This window comes from Tachysurus fulvidraco, chromosome 26 (genome assembly GCF_022655615.1).
Source record: "Tachysurus fulvidraco isolate hzauxx_2018 chromosome 26, HZAU_PFXX_2.0, whole genome shotgun sequence".
In the NCBI taxonomy this organism is placed as follows: Eukaryota; Metazoa; Chordata; class Actinopteri; order Siluriformes; family Bagridae; genus Tachysurus; species Tachysurus fulvidraco.
The window spans coordinates 7029276-7048366 of NC_062543.1; the positions used below are offsets into that span (position 1 = coordinate 7029276).

At 38.4% G+C, this 19091-nt stretch overlaps 1 protein-coding gene across 5 annotated transcripts in view; it reads right to left on the reverse strand.

Annotated features, from left to right (window-relative positions):
• The window catches only part of camkk1a (calcium/calmodulin-dependent protein kinase kinase 1, alpha a), a 103687-nt gene that overhangs the window by 67098 nt on the left and 17498 nt on the right, over positions 1 to 19091 (reverse strand). The window contains exon 1 of one of the 5 annotated variants that reach the window (XM_027137817.2): positions 14281 to 14577. The exons of 3 other annotated variants lie outside the window; for them this stretch is intronic. The gene's annotated coding sequence lies outside the window, so the exon portion shown is untranslated. Of the gene's footprint in view, positions 1 to 2018; positions 2125 to 14280; positions 14578 to 19091 lie in introns of those variants that run through there. One more of the 5 variants, XM_027137820.2, reaches the window with a different exon arrangement.

Consider the following 19091-nt stretch of genomic DNA (forward strand, 5'->3'; position numbering starts at 1 on the left):
GAGATGTTCTCGATAATATCCCAACATATGGCTAGGAGATAATCAACAATAATTATAACAATATTATGACGTAAAACTTTGTGATTATCAATTGTTGGTTTTCTCGTTTGAGTTGTTAAAAGTCAAAAGTAAATATTTGGATCATTTTACTTAGCTTTGTAAGCTCTCTGTTCTCTTTTCACAGTTCTCTTTTGACCATGCCGATATCCTAGCGCATCGTTTCATAGACTAGCACTATTCCACTATATAATCTGTGGTCAGATGTGATCTTCTGGTGGTCCATTTCTACCAATGGATGAAGCAGAGTAGAGCTGAGGTTCTGTCCACAGGAAAAATAATCTGGTACTGTATGAATGACCTTCAGTAATAGGAGCTTCAATAGCTTGTGTTTATCAAAAAGAGACTAATACGGTATGTCCTCTTAAACCGCAGACCAGTCTGTTTTTCAGCACACTTGCTCCTAAGACATAGGAACCATTTAACAAAATGTCAAGTAGTCCTCACAAGAGCAAGTCATCTCTGAGGACTTGGCAGAACCATCAAATTTCATCAAAGACATCTACACGGCACTTACTGTTGACATCTACATGGCTCAATAGCATGTCCATCATTTATTATTCACAATGATGTTTACTGAGGAGAAACTAATAACACATCTAGAGCTGTGCAAGACTTAAAATACATTTGTACCATAAAGGCCCCATGTTTTTTTAGCGATAGGATCATGGGTTCGATTCTTGGGCAGGGAACCAACCAAACAACTAAAAGTTTAACTCTCAGTGATGGTCTCAACCCGAATAAAGGGAAGCCGGCATCAAACTTGAAGGTTTAGATGATCCGCTGTGACGAGCACGTCCCGGGAGCAGTCAAAGAACAACATATTTATACCCCAAAAAATAAAAATCAATCTTTGAATAAAAACTAAACTTTTCCAGGGTTTTCCAAGAGCGTCTCACTCAGTTCCCCTGAGACTTTACTTGCTGTTTGATGAAGCTGTTTTTAGCTTTATAACACTGCTGGTTAAGGATGTAACAGTATTGCAATATAAATATAATATATAATATACTTAACAACCAGGACAATACAGCAATGCATTTCATTTGTTTTAGGGTTTTTTTGACAGAAGTCTTTATGGATTAGTACAGAACAAAATAAACACTTTCATAATATTTCATAAAAAAATGACATTTATTATTATTATTATTATTATTATTATTATTATTATTATTATGGATCGCATTGCTTAGCAAAAATTTTAGTAATTTTATTTTAACACATAATTAATCCTACTGTCCAAGAAAAAAAACTATACCTAGAACTCTTACTTCCTCCTAAAACACTTCCCTATAAAGTTTCCTGTCACAAAGTTTTTGTGCTCTACTAAAACCCACAAAATGTAATCTCCTTATTAACTCCTATGCCCATATGTCAGCAGTGGCAGAGCCTGGATTCTACACAACATGCCAAGCAGACCACACATGAGTGAGCTGCCTAAATGGACTTGGCAGTGATACTAGACGCAGACTATCATACCTAACAGACTTTGGAGCTAAAAAACAAGTAAATTATAAACCACCGCAAAAAGTTCGGTCTTATACTGATACATGTTAGAAACAAGTTGCCATTGATATTAATATTTAAAAGGCAGAGAGTATTAACTGCCAGCGCTAAATTAATAACATACTCAACACATAATTTTTAATCTGCTGGACTAGATGAATTCCCCCAGATCTCTAGATAACCTGATTGCATTAGATGCATTAGGTACTCAACTAAAACTGTTTTAACTTTACTGCCTTAGCACTAGAGTTAAAAAACCTAGATCAGGAAGATCTGGAAGGACTTTTGTTGCATCCCAATGCCGTTTGAGCCCAGAAAACTACCAGAAATGCAGGTCTAGGACTTGTTTTCTTTAGGACTTGTTTGTCTCAGAGTTCCTCCATCTGCCCACATTACTGATCTTACACTCACTGTACACGTGCTGAAGCCTACAGAACCAAAAACAGACCCTTACCCACCTCGAAACAATCCGGCCTTTACACCTTGACTCGCCAAACCATTCCACAAGAAGACATGCATGAGGACTCTTCTCTCTTCAGGCAGGTGATGTAACGACGCTAAGTCACAGTCCGTATTCAACCGAAGACCAATCATTTTTTAAATAAACCCTAATTTTAAAAAAGTAGAAAAAGAAAACGGGGTACTGTTTCCGCTGCTGTACGGACAAGTCTTATGCCGAACTCCTCTCTAAACAGGGTTTTAGCTCAATGGTATTCTTAGATCCTGACCTATTTGCACTAGCATGAGGATACTGTAGGTTTTGCTGGAGACTACAAAGCACTTACGTAAGATGATTTGGATAAGGACGTCTGCCAAATGCTGTAAACGTGAATATAGCCTGGGTGTCACTGTGACCATTTTTAAGTGTTTTTAACATATAGATTGCATTACCGCAATCCACATCTAAATGGATTCTCTCCTATATTTGTCAGATGGAATTTTCCCAAAATTTGGCAGTCAGGGATTTCACAAAAACTGGAAAAATGGTTCCCAAGGTAACACAATCTTAGGTCTTATCCATTGCTACCATCACTCTTGGTTTGCTCATAATGGTATTTTAAATACATACTGTAAAACTCCAGCGTCAGACTTCCATCCCTTCTTAGTGTTATACAACCAAACACATTACCACCCACGAACACCCTCTCTCAAACACCTCCAAACATTTCCCATAGAACTACAAGTAGCTGGAAGATGTTGTGGGACACTTCCCGAACAGGAAGGACTGGGTTCCAGGCTTCTGAACTGCATCCAAGGTGGAATTTCGACATGGAAGTCGTTCAACCTTAAAGCCGCGAAGTGTTCTGGCATCTGTCTGATATTCTTACAGTTTAATCCCTAAAATACCATCACTCAGTGGCTTTTCAAAACAGTTCCAGGACAGAAAGAAATATTACGTTTCAAACCGCATTAGTGTCGAGACTTTCACACGACTGTGAAAGCATTTTCCCCGAGGAGGACTGAATATCATTTGCGGATTTTGAATGGATGAAAGAGATGATGATGAAAGTGGCTGCTCCAGGTATTTCAGTCTCATTTGCCTCAGTCATGCAAGACAGGAATATAATACGTGAACCAGTGGCTCGTCTGGTAGGTTCGGCGTGTTCCTCTGTAATATGTCTTTCACTTTTAATTCCAGTCAGCGAGTGGAAGTGACAGGTTTTGGGAACAGGATCAAAAAAGAAGCATATAAAAAAAAAAAATCAATGAGAATTTCAAAAAGTAGGGTCAACGTTAAAAGTTTTACAATGTGACTTAAAAAGTGCTGCGTGTGTGAAAGGGAGGAAAAGAGAGAAGCAGAATAACGTGACGTGACCTACGGATAAGTATGCGGACCCATTCTAAGAATTCGTTCTTATGTGGGGGTGGGGGGTTCGGTGCCTTGCTCAAGGGCACCTCAGTCATGGTATTGCTGACCCGAGACTCGAACCCACAACCTTAGGGTTAGGAGTCAAACTCGCTAAACATTAGGCCACGACTTCCGCTCAATAGAGGGGGGAAAAAATGAGAGAAAAATAGTTATAAAAAATAATAATAATAGAATTATGGACCTCAATTAAAGGCTTTAGCACTTAGGACTTAGCACAACAGCTAAACATCAAAGGAATACGCCAGCATTTCTCAACCTAATCTCTATCTCAGGGATCTCCAGGGCTTGTGACACTACATATGGTCGCTTGGGTTACAAACAGCACCATGAGAGAAACCCGTATGCACTTACACTATGCACTGTACCGTAGCGTAAGAACTTTCGCACTAACGGTTTTATTAAGCAGAACGATCAGGCCAGTCTATAGAAGGCAGCATGAACACATGCATCACACACTCAACCTTGTCTACTGACATAGAAGGAAACCAGAGAACCCAGAGGAAACCCATGTTTCCAGATGGTTCCAGATGTTCCCAGTAACCAGATCTCATGTAGCTTTGAAGCAGCAACGCTTCATACTTTACCAACATGAAACGTTCAAGATCTGAATCACTTACACAACAAAAAGTCATTCAGATCTTGAACGTTTTCTTTTTTTATTCGTGATTCAGGGTTAAAAACTGAGCTACTTCTCTGCTTACTGACAAAAATATCAAACCACATGAAGGCATTCATGGTATACGGTATGTAACAATATCGGAGAGAAAAAGAATTAAAAAGCTGAACAAAAACACTGTAGCGTCTGGCACCGGTCATTTTAGATTTCATGTCCCAGGCACCCTAGATTTCAACATCTACTCCTCAATTAACCGATGAGCAACCCAGTTTTACACACACACCTGGCTCCAGAATGTCTGGAGCCTACACAAAGACCAGATAACCCCATGCGGCTTCTCTGGGCCCTCAATCAGAACACACACACACACACACACACAACACAATGAGACATTCCTTTTACTAATAAAACCCAAAGATAAGGTACTCTAAGGTTCTCATTCTTATAACCCTTTTTGTAATGTGTTTCTTCTTTTAAGGCTTGTCTGACTTTAAATTATTTGCTCCTTAATTTCCTGACAAGGGTGTATTTTATTCATGTGTCAGAAAACAACATTGTATTTTAAAATCCGTTATACTCTATCATCATATCTTACTGATCATGGCATGTTAATGTATACCTGTTCTAATGCTGTATGCCCCTTTAAGGTCTGATGTCAGAATGTATACGAAGCTATCGTTTTCTTTTTACTTCCCTAATGAAAGTGCATCTTGTTTTATGTTTCATTTTTGTTTCTTTGCCTTTATAAGAACACAATATCGTATTAACCTCAGTTACCCTTTGATTAATGATCTATGTATGTAATGTACCGCTGCCTTCATACCGTCATTACCCTTCATGTTTAGTATCCAAATGACCACAAAATTATCGGTTACTCATTTTTCAAGCACTGGTGCATTTTATTTGAGCACGAAAGGCGCCATACCGTCTTAATACACCCTGGATCAAACTTTAAAGTCATCTAAAAGTTTGATAGCTAAACCGCGCCCACAGACACCTGAAACAAAGGGAGTCTTTCCCTCCAAAATCCTGACCGAAGTATTGGTCATCTCCCCAAAGATGGGTGGAGTTCGTGACCTTTAAATTGTCACAAACACCACTAATCCGTGGTCAGACTTTTGGAACAGCTTAGAGACGACTCCATCTTCCTTCATAGAACTTCCGGCAAGCTCCACTCTCCAGAACCTCCAGGAAGAACGCCTGACCCCACTCTGACTGAGATTTCTCCGTTACATCCAGATTCTTGTGCCGCAAACCAATGCAAGTAACTGTTTCCTTTACCAACCAATTTAGATGCGTAATTTTAAGTAGGAATCTTTCATTGAATCTTAAGGTGAATTTAAGTTCTGTGACAATTTCGAGGGTGTGATTAATTTTTGAGTCTAAGCTTGCCATTCCTTCCCTTCCTTTCTCTGGTTTCTTCTTTTCCAGTCTCTTCCTCCCTTTCCCCAATTTTAATTTCTTTTGTTTTTTCGTCTTTTCGTTTTCCCTATTTCTTTTGTTTGTTTGTGTAGTTAGTTTTATGTTGTGTTTGTCTCATTCATTAAATGTCATAATTTTGAGCCACAGGTGATTTGTCTCTGAGTATCGCTCACAAATTAAGATACCTGCAATATCTGGTCTGAACTACATGCTCTATTAAGTTAATTTAATTTAAATTACGGTATACAGTAAAAGGAGAGCGAATCTTTCTTGGCTGGGAAGATACCGCCTTCATAGAATTAATAAAGGTTACACGGCCTGTTCGGCGGACAAACAGACCAAATAAGCGTTACATTAATTCCAGTACCATTAATTTCAACTTAGGTTAAAATATTTGGAAGTCACTATAACACGTTATAGTTGCTTATAAATATGTACCTTGCTTCGCGAGCCAAATTCGCTACAATACTTAGAAAAATAAAAAAAATATGTAAAGAATAATTATTCAAAAATAATACGGATTCATACGAGGAAATATTACCGAGTCAAAATTTAAGAATGTTAAAAATTCAGTATGGAATTTTCTCATCCAATCAGCTGCTTCCATCCAAGTTTGTAATTCTTCATTTGAAATTATATAGTGACTTAATTAATCATGTAAAAGGACAGAGGACTGGATAGATTTAAAGCTTTGGAACACTAAATAGATGTGTTTCCTATAAACTTTTATTGAATTAAACAAACAGGCTTCACAATGACAGGCCCAGTTCTTTTGTCTCTGCGTAACACACACACACACACACACACACACACACACACACACACACACACACACACACACACACACACACACACACACACACAGAGTGTAGGAAGATAACAGTTATTATCAACTCAGCATTGTCTTTAATAAAAGTAAGATCCTTTTCTTTCCTCTACAATACTTACTTCTTTCACTCTTTTACAAATACAGCACAAGAAAACCAAGGTAAGCTGACCACGATAAGGCAATGTACAGTACAAACCAGCATGGTGTGTCAGACACACACACATACACACACAGAGAGAGAGCAAAGAGTGCAGGGAGGACGGAAGCTGCTGAGGGCTTTGTTAGAGTCTAAAGCCGAGGAAACCCAGAAAGAGTGGATTAGCTCGGTTAATGACTACACCGATGACACAGTCGCCCCACACATATGCACACACTCCAAATGCCACGCCAGTGTGTGTTACAGTACACAGTGCATCAACAGTGGCTCAATTTCAACACCATAATAAGACCAGGTTTAATAGGATTCGTCTGTGGCTGTAACCTTCCGCAATTACGGTTTAATACGTGACCATGAGCCATGGAATCATCGGGTCACTGAGTCATATTGTGGTCAGGGGTTATATTGTTCTGCCCTGGAAAATGTCTCTCACACTCGTACGGGTTGGTTAAGTTACAGTTACTGGTTCAAGAAAGGCTAATTAACTCGATAGTTTGTGGTGTCCAAAAGGAGACGAAAGCTAGTGGATTTATTTACACAAATCTACTTCATAATTATTCCACCCTGTTTTGGCACAGCGCTGCCTCCCATACATACTAAACCCCTGGAGACATTCAGTTCTGCTCCATTTTAATAGACTGTGAGGAAGCATAATGAAGCGGGTCATATACTTTCCCCAGCACGGTTAATCCATGTGTGTCTTTAATTGAATCCTACAAATTCAATATCTGCTGATGCAGCTTCTCTTAACGTCTAACGGCAAATCCATCGTTTTATTACAAGCAACCGAACCGAAACGAGTTCATCCCGCAGGGACGTATAACCGATCGGTAGCCCGCCCTTACTGGGGTCAACTGGAAACCAGGCACGTAGATGATCAAGGCCAAATCCAGAGCTTACCTTTCCCCAGGGCTGGCAATGGAGGGATTAGAGAAGGAAGAACAAGATAGAAAGATAGAGTGTATTAATACACAGAGTGTGCAGTGCAGTGCAGTGCAGTCCGTGTCCCATGTGTTCACAAATGCGTGTTGATCTACTATGAGTTAGGGAGATCTATTAATTATACAAACCAAACATTCTGTCGAGTCGCAGACAGGCACAAAAGGGATGAGGTGCACTGGAGTAAGAGAAATGAACAGGTGGAGATTTTCAAGAGTGAAGTCAGATCGAAGATAGTGTTTCTAGAGACAGCCATAGTGTCTCCTGCCTCAAAGCATCCTGGTCAATAAGACCTTCAGGTCAAAACCAATCACTGTTCTCTCCCCTACCTCCCTTTCCTTTCCTTTCCTTTCCTTTCCTTTCCTTTCCTTTCCTTTCCATCTCTTTCCTTTTCTTTCCATCATTTTACATGATACCCATATTTGGGTATTTATTTATAGGTCAGAATGTCTTTGTGCACCCCCCCTTTTTTTTTTTTTAAGTATTAGACCCTGATTTCAGCTTAACCAAGCCATACAGTCAGTCATAAAAGCATAGATGATAGGGGATCCCGTTATTATCGTTCTGGAGAGCACCTTGGGTTTTTTTAAGTAACTTGTGGTTAATAGTGACCCATTAATGATGAATGGTGGAATTTCAGGGCAGCCCCGAAGGCGATTGGACTTCAGCCAACTCTTTACTGTGTCAGCTATAAAAAGCAACCCAGAGAGGGGGATCTGGATCATGCACAAACAGGCGCTCTGTGCCTCATTAAAAATGCTTAGCCTTTTTAGTCAGCAGACACTGAGCCAGTGTTATAGAGTCATATTTGCTTACAGATTAACTTATTTAGTTAAGTTATAGTTCCTGGATGATATGCAAAATTAAAAGGAGCACGAGGAAGCTGAAATCCTACCGTGCTTTTCATTGTCGTCTCGCTCGGCTCCACGTCCTGACTTTCCGATTTCATTTTCTTATTCAGAACAATCAGAATTTAAAAAAGAGTCCGCTTTCCTGTTAAAAAATCCTGCTTTCCTAATGAGATTATAGACGGTTTTATAGCTAACAATATGCTGTAATGCATACGTACAGATATATAAATGTTTCTTGAAAAATGCAAGATTTGGCCTCCCATCCAGACAAAAATCACCATTTTGAACGTAGGACGTCATGCCGTCACCCTGCAGATCTCAGTGCAGTTTTAATTTCCTTTTGTTTTATTATTACTTGAGTGTTGAGGCGGCAGAATCTGATAACTCACTGCACTTCTCCTGAATCCACTGCTCTGGGAGTACAAACTGTACAGAATACACAGATCCTGGATAAGAATACTTTGCGTTCAAGTGTAATCATAAGCAGTTGTTCCATTCACCATCGGGGGAATCCTTGGGAACTTTAGTCAACGTTAGTGTTTTTCTTCACAGGCATTTAAGCCATTTTTAAATGGTAAAAAATATATATTCAAAAACCTACACACACCTGGTAAGTCTCATATAAAGTCTAAAATCTAAAATTATATATAATTTACGCTCTCACAATCTCAAAGTGTTCTACTTTTCTTTCGCATGTCTGACGTGTTTCATTCAATTCGGGTTTGCTCACAAACGCAAACCTATAAGCTGAAATATTATAGTTTCTATACTGTATATATAAAGATTTAAAGAGATTTAAATAATGAAAAAAACAAAACTACAACAAATAACATACTGCGATAGGATAAAATAAAAAATAAAAAAATAAAGTGGAAATTGCTGTTCAAAGCAGAGTAGAAAATGAAAAAAATAGCATTAGCTGTACTTTAGGAAAAACAAAAATTAAATAGATATAAAAATAGCAGATTTTAAAATAAAAAATGCAGCATGAAAAAAGTTATTACAGATATTTATAAAATGCAGTGGAACAAAAAGCTAAAACAAATAACTAATAAATAAACAAACAATGAAATATATATATATATTTAATCTACAGTTGAAAAAGTAAATCTAAAGGGTATAAGTGTGTTGAAAGTAAATATATATATATGTGTGTGTGTGTGTGTGTGTGTGTGTGTGTGTGTGTGTGTGTGTGTGTGTGTGTGTACGTACACACACACACACACACACACACACACACACACACACACACACACACACACACACACATATATATATATATATATATATATATATATACTGTATATATATATGAGAAAAGGACAAATCATTTCTGAACAGTCTACAAGTCTATAATATCCAGGCGAGATTCTCGTCTGAAGAATTTTGTCCATATGGGTAAACAAATGTTCAAGTAACACTTGCTGAAAAAAATAAGCAAAGTGAAGTTAGATAATAGTTATATTATATTAAGTCAAATAGGAATGTGCTGGAATGTGATATTTAGTGAGGAATTCAAGTTTCAGAATGTTTTCTGTATGTTTAAGGTAGTTCAGTGTCAGGCAAAGTCAGTCAGTCTTCACCGAAAGTACACTCTAATTGGTTAATCCACCCGTGTCCTTGCAAACCCTACGTCCAAGCTCAATCTTAAACCATGATGTGTGAGAGTGTGTGGGCAAGCAGTCCAAGTGCAAGTACTTCACCGAAAAGGGGATTTTAATGAGCTTGCTTATGCCCAGACACAGGCAAGGATCACAGAGGATTCTCAGGTGTCTCTCTGACTGCCTGCAAGTGTGAGCAAAGACCCGAAAGCCTCTCTGCTGGCACACACACATTAACAGTGGGGTTTGGGGAACATTTTTTACATTATACACTAAGACTATGGGATAATTACCGAAATGTAAGGCATCTAACAACTGCTTTCTACATTTCATACATTTTTTGTTCTGCTCACTAATTAATTATGGCCTTGAATCTCAACTACAGCACAACCCCATTGAAGTTAATGAGCCTCAGAGTCTGGTTGTGTAATCCAAAATGGATTCTTGTGAGACGTCTATTCGCGGCTCCTAATAGGATCTTGAATTGTCTCCCAACTGCTTTTCAAAAAAAAGGCTTCCGTTGTCCGCCTACACAAAGAATACTGTGATGAAATTAACAGGGATGAAGTAATAAGTGACGCCGGACCGAACCACAATGTTCCTGAGCTCTCTCTGTGTGTGTGTGTGTGTGTGTGTGTGTGTGTGTGTGTGTGTGTGTGTGTGTGTGTGTGTGTGTGTGTGTGTGTGTGTGTTGCTGTGTGTGTTTAGCTGTTTTGTTGGGTGATCAAATTCTCTAAAGCTGGTGTAATTGTGTCATCCTCCGTTCCAGCAAATCCAATTAAGAGGAAATGGTGGCATGTAAAGAGAAGCAATGGGAAGGCAAAACTGCCCCAGCCAGTGGGGTGTGTATGCAGGCATCCACAAGCATAGGCATATTTGCCTGTTTTGAACTTAAGAGGACATTCTTTCACTTAAAAAAAAGGAATCTTGAACTGAATTAATTCCATAACATAATTCCAGTTACATAATTCCATTCTAAACAAATATTATATATAAATAGAGTATATACCATACATGTATGTACAAATAAATAAAAAAGTAGGTACATAATAGTACAAAAAAACATTACTAGATATTCTGTATTTGTATTCGGATCAAATCAGTTTGCTCGATGCATTTCCGGCTTCATCTGAGTGACTAAAATTTTTTTCAGATCATAAATTACACCAAACGTTGCAATATGATTTCTTGTGAACAGCAGGACAGTAAACTGAAAATATATATATATTCAAAAATTGTATCATGTGAGGCCATCCTTAAAAATATTCTTGTTTGCCGTAACCCGACCGACCCTGTCAATTTAGGGCCGACTCAATTTTTTTGAGTCGGTTGTAAATTTGCGTTAAGACCGACCTTTTGTTTACTCTTCAAACAACTAATACAAAAGCAATAAAATAATATTAACGGGTTCAGGCACCATAATACATCAAAAAAATTAATTAAAACACCTTCTGGAAAAACTGTCCAGCATCAAAATAAGGTTTGCGGTGATGCGGCCGAAAGCACAGGGTTGAAGACCCAGTCAGTGACGTCACGATATGCTAATTTGTTTAAAGTCATACCTACGTAATCACCATCACCAAAATTGTACTTTTTTTTTTTTTACAATGAAACTTGAAAAAAAATATATAGACCTACCTACCAACCCTTTTTTTTCTTTTTTTTTACTGTTACTGCAAACCAAAATATTTTTTAAGGATGGCCTGATTATACATTCTAATGACGCTAGAGCTCTGGAATCCAGTGTCTTCTTATATAATCACTAATATGTTGTATTTCCTGTTCGGGCAACATTACAATATTGTAAATGTTTTTGGAGAAAAGCTCTGTCAAGTCTGAAAAGCTCTGTCCAGCCAAACTCATTAACCAAGATGAGCAAAAGAAGCAAATAACTTCTGATGGGCTCAGGAAAGTGGGCAAGAACCCAATGGCCACTATAACAGACCTTTAGAAACCCACAGAGAAGAAAGAACCTGCAAGAAAGGCAACCATCTCACAAATGCTCCATCAAGTAGGGCTTAATGAGTCTTAAATGAGAGGAAAAAAGATTCCCTGGCCTGATGCGATTTGTTTTTTTGTGGAGGTTAAACTCCAAAAGACACCCAGACATTGCTGATCAACCAGGAAATTCCATCCCTACAGTGTAGCATGGTGGTGGCAGCATCATGCTATGAGGTTGTTTCTCGACAGCAAAGACAAGGAGGTTTGAGATAAGGAGGGATGCATCCAAATACATAAAGGTCTTTGAAGAAAACTTGACACAAGATTAGACTGGGGCAAAGGTTCATTTTTTAGCAAGACACTGACCCAAAGCTTTCAGCCAAGTCAACACTGGAGTGGCTTCGAAGTGGATTGGATCAAAGCCTTGACCTGGACCCTGTTGGACATCTGTGAATATGGCAGTTCACAGACTCTCCCTATTCAGTCTCACTGTGTTTCAGGGGGTCTGCAAGAAGACATTAGAGAAACTGCCCAAAACCAAATGCGTGCAAACGCTTGTATAGACTAAACAAAGAAAACACAAAGCTAGAAATGCTGCATAAATACTGAGATGAGAGATTTCAGTTTTTAATTTTGAACATGTTAAAAACCTGTGTCATTATAGATTACTGTGTGTAGTATGATGGACAAAAAAAACTGTAACATGAAATCTATAATATGGAGGTCTGAATACTTTCCAAACTCACTGCAAATTTAGAGAAAAAAAAAATTAAAGAAAATTTTTTTAAAAATTTAGAAATGAATGAAGGGCACTATAATATTGATAGTTTTAAAGGTTTTAAATATCAAATTTATTTAAACATAAGAAAAGATTGAGATACTTGGCGAGATTAAAAAAAAACTGCACTTAGCTAATTACTTTATTGAGTCAAATTTCCTTTTCTAATGGTTACTAATATCACAATATTGTACTGGAAGTTCGACTTATTTCGCTGAATTTACACGTTTTTGGCCTGAACGTAACTGTAATCTAACTCTGAGCATGTTGAGACATGGAGCCTAGCTAATGATTCACACATAACAAATTTCAAGAACATTAGCCAATATCCTGCAAGCGTCCTGCCAAAATAACAACAAAAATACACCAGAATCAAAACGAAGTTCCCACGATGCCGATCCTCCGCTTCGTCTCTGCGTCCCGTTCCTGCCAACCGAAGCAGGCCAGTTCCGGTAGATCGACCATGATGTACTTTAATAACCCTTTTCTAATTACCTAATTAAATCTGGTGCACGATGCCAGAGTTACACACAGCAGACATCTGGCATGGAGCTGAAAACTACACCATCTTCTGTGATTAAGACCTAGTCTAAAAATCCAAATGAGCATTCGTGCTTCTTAAACATCTCGCTTCTAGTCATGGGGAAAATCTCCAGACGAACTAAAGCATCGCCTGAGATTTCATACCCCTTTATTATCATGCGCACTCGTCAATGACATTTCATAACTTGGAGTTCTGCAAATATTAATCAAACTAGAAAGAGTCTATAAACAACTGCCTCGGCTCTGGCCTAATTCTGAAAAAAAAAGTCTGCTTCAGAAACGTCTGAATGAAATTAGTATTGATTTACTGAGACCGTATTTCATGGACAGTGCACTAAGAAATCCCAGGCTTGAAAGCTATTAGGTTTCTGTGTGTATTTGGAAACTAGCTGTGAGGAAAACTGGTCTGTATCTGAAATGTCACCTGTTATCCACGTTAAAATCTAATGAGTCTAATTACAGTGATAAAGATTAGCTTCGATCTTATACGGTCATAAGTCGACTCACAAAACTCTTACAATATTAACAATAATATTTAATAATTCTCCATTTTCCTACTGTACGCGATTTATGTGTTACATTGTAAATATTAACGCTTTTAAAAATTAGGTCATTTAAAGATCGCTGCTCTTGACATCTGTCCTTTATAAAAAAAAATAATAATAATAATAATAAATAAGCGGCCACAAATTATTACCATGGAAACGCTTTCCTTACTTGTGCCCCGGCAAACCATCCATTTTCTTTTCCGCTGGATGAGGAAGCAGTCCATCACAAGGCACAAACACACACACACTCACACACACACACACACACACACACACTCATTGCCAGATTATTCAGAGATGTCAGTCAGCCTACCGCGCATGTTTTTTTTTTTTACTGGTGGAGGAAACCGGAGAACCCAGAAGAAAATCCCTGAAGCACTGGGAGAACTGGGATAATGTGTGTGTAACATTTATTTAAAGTGTATTATTAGAACTATATTTTATCCGATTTATTATATTTCTTGCATATACACTAACGGATGTATAATAGTATAATAATAATAATGTATGATATTAAAAGTGCCACATTATTATTTAATCATTTAAGAAAAATGCATATTTGATTAGAAAATAATAATTAAAATAATAATAATTAAAAAAAAGAGACCGTACTCTGTGCTGTTACCTGTTAGTTATGGTGGAGATAATTGTCTTATTAGCAGCTTTTAAGTGTCCTTTCTCCTCGTCCCCTTCATGCAAAGGCAGTTATTTATATAGACGCTGTCATCAGTAATGTGTTATGAGTCCATATTAGACGCTCAAGCCAGTTAAGTGTGTGTGAGCCTTCTGGTTTCCCCGGGCTTGCCATAAAAGGATTGGAGTCACCAGTTTAGCTTCCACAGAACAGCCATTTCAGAGCTTAGACAAGCTTTACAAATGATCAGTCTGCTGTCTTTGAGCTCTGTAGACACATTTCATGTCACCGAGGTCTATACAAGCTTCAGCTGATAACAGGAAGGAAGGAAATCTGCTCATTATGCATGGTCCGTTTCCTTCAGTGCTCTGTAAACTTTCTCTCAAACCAAGCGGCAAAAATAAATAAATAATAATAAATAAAATTCTCTCAAACCAAACTGGCAGCCTTCTGTCGAGAAACTGAAAAAGAAAGAAAAAAAAAAAAAGGTTCTCCGATCAGCCCATGAGAAAACGACACCATCTGTGGCCCAGAATCCTCACTGGGGACAGCCTGCTGCTACATCTGCAGGTCTGCGTCAAAGTTTAAAGACGAGAGCCAAAGCGGCAAGGCTTTCCTCAAAGGAAAATGTTTGTTGTTTGTTCAAAGCGCCTGGCTAAATTTGTTTGTAGGGGGCTCACCATCTGCACGGAATTGAATTACGTTCAAGATCGAGGGTTTGACGGCTGTTTGTTTCCAAATGCCGCACTCTGAAGATCATCTTAATTAGCTGGCGAAAAACCCTCACACTCATCTGAGCTTCCTCCGTGTCATCTAGCCTTCACACACACACACACACACACACACACACACACACACACACACACACACACACACACACACACACAGATTGCTGGAAAGGATCATCGCTGTAATCTCATAATCAACTTTGTTCCATTGGAAGTCAGTGAGTATAAATGGCCGTGACACAGCAACAAAAAAAAACTCTAAGTAATGAAGGCTCACTTTTCTGTCTTGCCATTAAATGTGCAGAACTGACAGGAAGTGGGAGTGAGTGGGCTCTCAATGAGAGGCTTGAGTTTCTCAATCACTCACACACACACACACACACACTCACACACACACACACACACACACACACACACACACACACACACACACACACACATACATACACACACACACACACACACACTCACACACACACACACACACACACACACACACACACACACACACACACACACACACACACACACACACACACACAAAATTCGGTTCTATGGGACTCTGAGTCAGCTCAATAAAAGCAGAAGTAATGCATATTAATCTGTGTAATGAACGGGATCTTGAGTGATGTCCAAGATTCTGTTTCCGTTGATTGTTTTTTTTTTTGTCGCATTAAACGTCTTCCAAACGAAAGTGAAATATAGTTTGTTTTTATTTTTTGATAGGATTCCTGCATTACATTAGCTGCATTTGGCAGACGCCCTTATCCAGAGTGACTATCTTATTCATACAGCTGAGCAATTAAGGGTTAAGGGCCTTGATCAGAGGCCAAGGGGTGGCAGCTTGGTGGCCCTGGGCTTCAAACTCACAACCTTCAGATCAGTAGTCCAACACTTTGCCATTCGTACCTGTTTATTCTGGTGCCAGAATGATTTATGCTGCACTCATGTAAAACTCAGAATGTCCCATCTTCAAAAATAAACAAACAAACAAACAAACAAACAAACAAATAAATAACGCCCCTTCAACTCGTGTCGTCAGTTCAACATGGCCGCTCAACAGAAACCGAAGTAAACAAGTAGCAGTTCTGTGCTTCTAAATGACTTGTACACTAGTACCTGCTTTAGATCGATCAATACACACACTTTTTTCCTTTATTCTAGTAATCAGTAACCCAGACTTTACAGAGCACTGATTTGAAAAAGACAATACAGACTCGTCATCACAGCTCACTGTTAAGATTAAGAAAAGAAAAGGAAACAGCTTCCACTACCGAGTTAAACAGGGTGACTTAAGAGCAGTTTTATTCTTTAGCACTGTATTCTGTCCAGTTTTCTTTCCTCCTCATCTGTACACTTCTAAAAACAGATCTAATCAGATCAGCTTCTAATACCTTACCTAACATAGATGCTAACACCAGTCCCTTTAGGAGTGTTTATGACATTGTTGTAGCCAAAAATTCCTGCAAATTTTGCTGCAGTATATTTCCAACTTTTTAAAGAAAACTACGGTTAGGGTAAGGTAACTCCCACCCGTAAAGACACACACACACACACACACTAACACAAATATCAGAGAAAGTCGTTAGCTCTACTGTTGTGACGTCAAACTCATGGCATCATGGCACTAATCTACGGAACCCCACAAAAAGTCTTGAAGGGAATGTAATGGGACTCCAGCATAATGTCTGGCATTTGCAGTCTCCATTAATCCTGTGCTGCGTTTCTCATTAACACGACGGTGAACAACTCTGGAAACTGGTGACCAAAAAAAAAAAGGCTTGGTTGTTTTTCAGAGCTAACAGTGAAACCTGACCTTTATCCCTTATGCTTGAGATGGCTGAAAAACTTTCTCCTATTAAATGCATTGTAACTGTGCCAATAATGTCCCCCGGTGAGGTCAACATGGGATAAACTAGAACTGTAATCATTAAGCAAAGCAGAATATTTCAATATAAATCATATTTAACGTGTTTTAAGGTGAAGTTTAAGACGACAGATGAAATCAGATAAGAATACGGACTGTAAGATCAACGCCATATCCACAGGACCTTGTTTCACACCTCATAATTCTGTTGGTTTCAGTAACACAAGGCAGAGAATATATAAGGGACCAAATGACTTTGGGACACGAGAGGCGTCTGTGCAAGAGTGGATAAGAAGTAAAGTCTCGTCGGGAGACCTCTTTTGGCCGTCTTCTCTCCGTGTGACAGATTTGCAGACTGGGCATTTGGGCTGAGACTCATACATGAGCCATCTGTCACTTGATTTCTGTCACCTGTTAAAGAAAATAACATTAAATGTATAAAGAAAGGAAGAAAGAAATGGCTTTCTGAATTTCCCAATCACACAGCACAGCCGCTTAATGCCTCACAAAGCCGAAATAGCCTCCGCAAAAGGAAGCACAGAGAAATTAAATCGTGGCAATCCAGACATTTGTTGTACTGGGTGGGAAAAGCGAGCTAAGCTCGGAAATAAAGGCGTTAAAGCTTTTTCCTTTCTCCGTACAGGCTCGGAAACAGACGAAACGTTCCCCAGGAACCTGCTGAGGATTTTCAACATGGATTGCGGCTAAGCACATCTCTGGCAGTGAAAGTCCTTTAGGGGAGTTTTAACCCCCATCTGGTAGAGCGATAGTGTTCATGCAAAGTCCAGAGTCTGTGATGACTAATGCTACGTTCACATATACGATGACTTACAGCCACAAAGCTAGCAGAGGTCATTCATTTTCAGTGAGAGTTGTTGACTTACAGTGACATGAGTGACAGCCAGCGCTAGCGAATAGATGTGGCCGTGTCCAGCCATGCAACAAAGTTGAACTTTATGCAAATCTGTGCAATAGAGCGCACATGATCCGCGGCAAAGTGCAAACAATGCTTCTCATATGACATGATGCATATATCCATTGGTGAATTTTATATACAAACACCTTACATGCCATTTCTCCCTCCGGAAGGTTTCATTTTAAAAGGCAAGAAAACACGGTTTGCTAAACGTTGTTACTATGGCAACCAGTAGTAGGAACTTGTACTGACGACTTCATAGCATTAACTTTACCTGTTTGATATCTGCTGTATTAACACTGTTGTGCTCCTTAATCCAAAATGTAACACACCGTGACACACAACTAACAGTGTTGCTGTCTTTTAATGCCTCAAAAAAACATTTATTATTATTATTTAATAATAAATACATTTTCAAAATAAATAAATAAATAAATAAATAAATAAATAAATAAATAAATAGCAATGAAAAATAATAATGAATTAAAAGAAATTACAATGTAAATATATTTTATATTTGTTGCTACTTTTTAATTATTACTTTTTAATTATTTCATTATTAAATTATTCATTTATACCAACAAAATACATTGTTATCTTAAATAACAATAATGACACAAACACCTTAACGGACTCGAAAAGGAAACAGACGAAAAGGTTCTTAACGGACTCGAAAAGCTGAAAGTGGCACAATTATTACCAATAATTCCATCCCGATACACAAATATCCTTGTGTTCGAGAAGTAAACAAAAGTAAACATCTTTTCTTTCCTGAGAATCTCTCACTAACATTCTAGTCTTGTGCACGTATCCTACGAAACGAAACCCTTTAACACTAAAATATTCGGATAAGAGATTTGGATAAGACAGGACTGTATACATCTATCCAAAACATTCCGCATAGCGAGGATTTAAATGTCTTTGTAGCATTCTGTCTGTTTTTACCTCTGACTTGAAAGAATCTCCTGTACCCAGGGTAGTTTCTATCATCACAGCTGTAACTCGGTCAGTATTACATTAACATGTTTTTGCTGTGTTTATTTCCGGTCCTGACTTCAGTTCTGTGACCTTGTTATTATCTTATTAACCCTGCTAATGCTGGAGACTTGTGGTTACAGCTTAGTTGTAACCTGCTCGTAGTATTGGCTTTCCACTGAAATGATATAATTCATATGTACTATGCTTTACACATATCTAACCATGCACACTTCTTTATCATGAGTCAGGGAAAGTTAGGGGTCAGGGTAAAGCAAACATATACTACACCTTGTCCAAAGAAAACATTAGCCTA